Source organism: Nannospalax galili, unplaced genomic scaffold (genome assembly GCF_000622305.1).
Source record: "Nannospalax galili isolate Female #2095 unplaced genomic scaffold, S.galili_v1.0 scaffold346, whole genome shotgun sequence".
NCBI lineage: Eukaryota > Metazoa > Chordata > Mammalia > Rodentia > Spalacidae > Nannospalax > Nannospalax galili.
The window spans coordinates 6,433,825-6,439,873 of record NW_008357637.1 but is presented as its reverse complement, the minus strand read 5'-3'; positions in this window follow the sequence as shown (position 1 = coordinate 6,439,873).

Here is a 6,049-nt window from a genome sequence, read left to right as displayed (position 1 = left end):
CACAGCAGTTGACCCTGGGGGAGTTTCAAGTTGCGCTGCTTGGCTGCAGCTGTGGGTGTGGCCTCTGCACCGTCCAAAGGCAGCTTGAAGACCACAGCTGTGTCTGGGGAGAGGATCTTAAAATTGACATCTGGGCTGCACCCTTTCAAATTCACCCCCTAAACAAGTTGAGTCATTTTCACAAGCCAGGACTCCTTAGTGGAAGGTTCTGTTCTTCCTCTGCCCATGGTTACTTGAGGTGAATCAAATTTCACCAGAGACTGACACTCACATTTGGCCCAGGCCACTTTCTGAATCATCCCTGTGCTCTCCTGTGGCTAGGCATGGGAAACTTTTGAGTTTATACAAGCTGTTTCCTGGGGTTACAGGCTGCTAGACTTTGGTGGCTGCTGTTCAAATTCATGAGTTCTCAGAGTCTTCCTATCTGTGGCTGTCACTGTTGGCTCTCATACCTAGGATGCATTCTCAATCTAAAAGATTCATGGATACTTCTAGAATAGCGTTCTACAAAGGCTTTTCTTTGCTCCCCTGCTTCTTTGGCTCACTTGCCCTCCCTCTTTGGCACCCAACCCAAGGGTGGAAGTGTGAGTTCTAAGCACACTCACCCTAGAAGCAGAGGGCAGAACCACTTGCTCTTTCCTAAGGAAACGGCTGGGCTTCTTTTCTGATTGGGTCACAAGAACAGCAACATGGGCACCATCTAAGAAGGACCAGAGGAAAAGCCCCAGCCGGGCCACCTGGCCCCAGATATTCTTGAGTGAGCCCAGAGAAGCCTTGGGAGGAAGCAGTGCTAACCAGTAGGCAGAAGCATCGGGAGTTGCCAGAGTCAGGCCCAGACACCAGCTAAGGGGCAGGGCAAGCCTCAGCCTTCCCTTGCTCCCTTTGCATCAGGCAGTCTGAGTGGGTTCAGTCTTTCCAGCTGGTATTCACACTGCCTGTTCTGTGCACCTCCTTTTAGGCCCACATCCCAGCCCTGACACAGTCCCTTTCCTGAGGCCTCTTCGTCTTTCATGTGTCTTCCAGAGATGTTGGAAGTAGAGACAGCACAAAGGGGGGAAACTCTAAAGCAGACCTGAGGACAGTGTGAAGGTGAGGGGGTAAAGTAAGAGGCAGAGAGGAGAGAGAGAACATACAACAGGTTCCTGAGTGCAAGGCCTTGTTCTGCACCCTGGGAAGGGGTTCCAGTCATCGTCAGGAGGTCCTTGTTGGTAACAAGAGAACCCCTTATTTGAACAGAAGGCAAGAGAGTCTTGGTGGGAGTAATGCTCTAGTCTTCCTAGGGCACCTCCCTCTTGGAAGGAGAGAGAGCCTCCCTCAGGCATTCTCTGGGGAGAGCCAGGATCTCTGGAAGGCACTGTGAGTCTAGGCTCAGGAAAACAACACAGAACACAAGGACAGCTCCTGTCCTAGTACAACTCAGAAATAAGTTCCTGGGTCGCAGCCACTCTCCTCTCCTGCCCCTCCTTCTGCTCCACCCTGACTGCCCAGTCTTCTTTCAGACCTGTAAAGCCCATGTTTGTCTGTAGCCAGGGCGGAATGTGGGCAAAGGGGACCCACATGCTGACTGCAACTGTTGATGTCACTCACAAAGGAGAGTCTGGACGTGATTCTGAGATGAAGTCCTTGGTTTGTCGTGCCTACCGCCCTTGGTCTAGAAATGGAGGGAGCAACAGGTTTCCACCTGGGCTTTTCAGCCTCTACTCACACAGTAGGAAAGAAACCAATGCTTTCTTAACTCCTTTAAGCAATTTCTTTCCTGTCAGCACTGATGAGTTTCTGGGGTTTTTTTTTTTTTTTTCCTGAACTTGGGCTTCTTCACTTGTAAAATTAGGAAACTGGGTCAGGTATTCTCAGCTTTGAAATTAGAGCTAAAGTTAATGTCAGTGAAGAAGGTTGTGGAGAGGAGCTTCTTATTTAAGTGTATAATGTGGGGCTGGAGAGATGGCTCAGCAGTTAAGAGCACTGGCTGCTCTTGCAGAGGACCCAGGTTTGATTCCCAGCACCCACATGGAGGCTAACAGCTGTCTATAACTACAGTTCCAGGGAAATATGATGTCCTTCTGATCTCAGAGCACTGGCTGTTCTTACAGGAAACCTAGGTTCAAATCCCAGCACCTACATGGCAGCTAGCAACAGTTCATTACTCCAGTTCCAGGGAATTCAAAGCCCTCTTCTGTCCTCCCTGGACACTGTAGTGGCATAGTGCACTTACATACATGCAGGCAATACACTCATACACAAAAGATAAAAATAATAAATAAAATATTTTAAAATAAATAAATGTATACTGTGGGCTGGTGAGATGGCTTAGTAGGTATAGTGCTTGCTGCACAAGCTTGAGAATCTGCATTCTGACCCCCTAGAACCCATGTATATTTTGAGGGATTTTTTTAGTTGCTTTTTTTTTTTTTTGGTCTTTTTGAGACAGGGTCTCCCTGTAGCCCCAGCTGTCCTGGAACTCACTATGTAGACCAGGCTGGCCTTGAACTCACAGATCTGCCTGCCTCTGCCTCCTGAGTGCTGGGATTAAAGGCGTGCACCACCCCGCCCGGCTTTAGTTTCTTTGATTTTCCCAAATTTCATACAATATGTTTTAATCATATTTAGATCCCTCCTCTATCTCCACACCACCTTACTAACCACTACATACATCTTGATCATATTTAGACACTCTCCCCCATCTGCACCCTTCCGTAGCCCGCCCCCATGCTGGATTTCATGCATTCCGTCATACATGTTAAGGCCTATCAAGTCAAATTTGTGTCCCCAAATGCCTTCGGTGTGGAGTCCTGGTTAACCTACCAAGGTTAGAGCTTGGTTAACCTACCAAGGGTCACACCCTTAAGAAGACTGACTCTGCCCATCCAAGCAGTCTTCAGTTTCCAATAGTTCTTCAGCTAGGGTTGAGTTTCTTCCCTACTTTCCCACTTCTATACTGGCATTTTGTCTGGTTTGAGCTTAGATGGGTCTTGTGCATGCTGTTACCATTGTTGTGAGTTCATATGCATAACTGTCTAGCTGTCCAGAAAACTCTGTTTCCTGTGGCCATCTACCACCTCTGGCCCTTTCAATCTTTCCACCCTTTTCTATAATGAACCCTGAGCCTTGGGAGGCAGAAGTTTGATACAGGTGTCCTATTCAGGAATTAGCACTCTGCAGTCTTATTCTCTGCCTGCTGGCCAGTTGTGGGCCTCTATGTTAATCACCATCTATTGTTATTTGTCTTGTTGTTGTGACAAAATACCCTGACAAAAGCAACTCAACGAAGGGTTTATTCTATCTCACAGTTATAGGATATGGTCCATCACAGTGGGAAAGTCTTGGCAGTAAGAACCTGAGGCAACTGGCCACACAGTATCCAAAGTCAGGAAGCAAAGAGAGGTAGTGTTCAGTTTGCTTTCTCCTTTTTTTTCAGTCTGGGACCCCAACCCATAAAATGGTGTTGCCCACAGGGCAGGTCTTCCCATCTCAATCAGCATAATATAGAAATTCCTCACAGACGTGTCCAGAGGCTTATTTCCATGGTAATTTCATAACCCATTGGGTTGACAATGGAGTTTAACCATTACACTGCATTAAAAGCCGACACAATGGCACACCTGTAATCTCAGCACAGAGGGGGCAGACACAGAAGAATCCCTGGGGCTTGTTAGACAGCCCACCTGCCTAATTGGGGAACTCCAAGTTTAATGAGAGACTGTCTCAAAAAATAAGATGGAAAGCAATTGAGGAAGACATCCAGTGTTAACCTCTGACCTCCATACATGAATTCACATATACATGTGCAAAAGCACAGACATGTACACATGAACACATATAAAATAAATAAAAACAAAAATAAAATACATAATGCAGTCATGGAAGTAAGACATGAAATATGTTTCCAAAAGGAAAGTGCCAAAGCATTTTCTCCAGGTAAGTAAGTCTCCATTCCCAAATTTCATCATTTTAGTGATGGTGGTTTCCTATTAAATGAAGTCACATCTGGAAGAGTCAATGGTCCTTAGAGAGACGGTAGTATCATCTCTAAAACTAGTGTAGAAATCAAGTCTAGGGATGAGGTGATCCGCTCATAAGGAAACCATTGTCCTGCCCCAGGAAAGACTCTGCCACTGGCTTCTCAGTACCAAACTCTGGCAAGATAGAGCTAGTTTCCCAGAGCATCCAATTCTGTGATTCATCAAAAAGGATACTTTTAATGTTGTTTAAGCTGAATGGTTTGAAGACAACCAAAAGACACAAATCCAACTCTGAGGCAGGAATACTTCCCAGTATGAACAAGTTTTAACAGTTGTGAGAAAGTTGATGGTGAAGGTTGCTTTACCTAATATTTTTCTAAGCTAAGACTGTTCCCAGCAGAGACATTTAAAGTCTGTGGCTAATGAGGAACACAGATTTTTTTTTTCACTTCATATTTAGAGGGCAGCTCTTTAGCCTCTCTGTTGGAAATATGGCAATGCAGGTCTAATAAAATATGACTCTCTTTTAAGCTATTGAATAGCATTATAAAATATTTGCACTAGATCTAGCTCTCCTAAAAGGTGGCAGATTGATAGTGCATGGATAAAGCTAGTCAGCATCCAGGAATGATTGCTTCGTGAGAAACAGCCCCTTCTTTCTCCACAGGAACAGGGATGTTCCCACACAACATCTTAACTTGCAAAGTTCTCAATGTTCAGACCTCGGTTTTCTTCCCTGCTGAGACCTCTGGCAACAGTAGGGATTTCTGTAGAAATTCTGTGGTGGAGGAAAACATTCCTGAGACTGGAGATCAGCAGGTCATTGCATTCTGATCAGCCAGAAGACAACAGGACTAGAATCGCCCAACCTTCCACAGTCAGGCTGTGTGGTATGTTCTCACAGTGCTCTGATGCTGGACGTCTGCTGCCTACCCACCACAGCTGCCTCTTCCCACTCCCTTATTCGCACACCGCCACATCCTCATCTCACTGGCCTGAGCATCATGGCTCCACTCTTCCGCCTTTGGCTTTCTAGATACATGCACATCTCATCTGTGAGCTGGCCCTGTGCTGGCCCTGTGAAGCAGGAATGTCTTTGTAGACTGTCACCCTACAGTGATAAAGCTGGACAGAGTATTTTGAGAACAAATATTGTCTGACCCCAAGCCATGCAGGAATCATGTCTTCAGATTACGAGATCAGTTTAACTCATGACTTTTTAAGGAAACAAAAAGAATAAAGCATAGCCAGGTATGGTGTCACACGCCTTTTATCCCAGCACTTGGGAGGCAGAGGTAGGCAGATCTCTGTGAGTTCAAGGCCACCCTGGCATAACCAGTTCCAGACCACCTGGGTCTACAAGGAGACCCTGTCACAAAAAGACAAAGAAAGAAAGGAAGAAAGAGAGGGAGGGAAGGAGGGAGGGAGGGAGGGAGGGAAAGAAAGAAAAAATGAAGAAACATTACTGTGGAATAAAGAAGGCACTCCATGCTAAGAAGATAACTATCTACAAATGAAGCTCCAAACATACTCAGTTTAAATTTCCCAAAGGTTTGGCTAACTACCTCCAAATCTATTTGGAGCCCTTAACAAAAACTGGTCAAAGAAAATATGCTCTGTCCACCTGGTACTGAGAGACCACTGTCTCGATGCTCTTGTGTCATTGCTGAACCACTGATTGATTGACAGTAAAAAGTGCTGTCTGAGTAAGCAGACTGAGCTAGTGTTTCACCAAGCAGTTGCTTCCTTTTCTGTCTCCCTTCCCCTTCCCTCCCTCCTGCTGTGCTGGGAGAGATTGTTTTACCAACAACCTTGGCACTTACTACATAGAGTAATTTAGGGGCCAAACCACTGCTCCCCAAGTAGATGCCCTCACGGTAATTTCCTGGGCTGGACATTCATGTTTCTTCTCGCTACTTTCCATGGCGGTGGGGACCATTTCAGCTCTCCGCAACTGTCTTCCTAGAGGACCATTAGTTGATCACATCTGCCCAGTTCTAACAAAACTCTGGGAGCATCTTCTTACCCCCCAAATCAGAAGCCAGATCATCAGCTAACCTAACTGCTTGCTACTGGAAGATGGTCCCAGC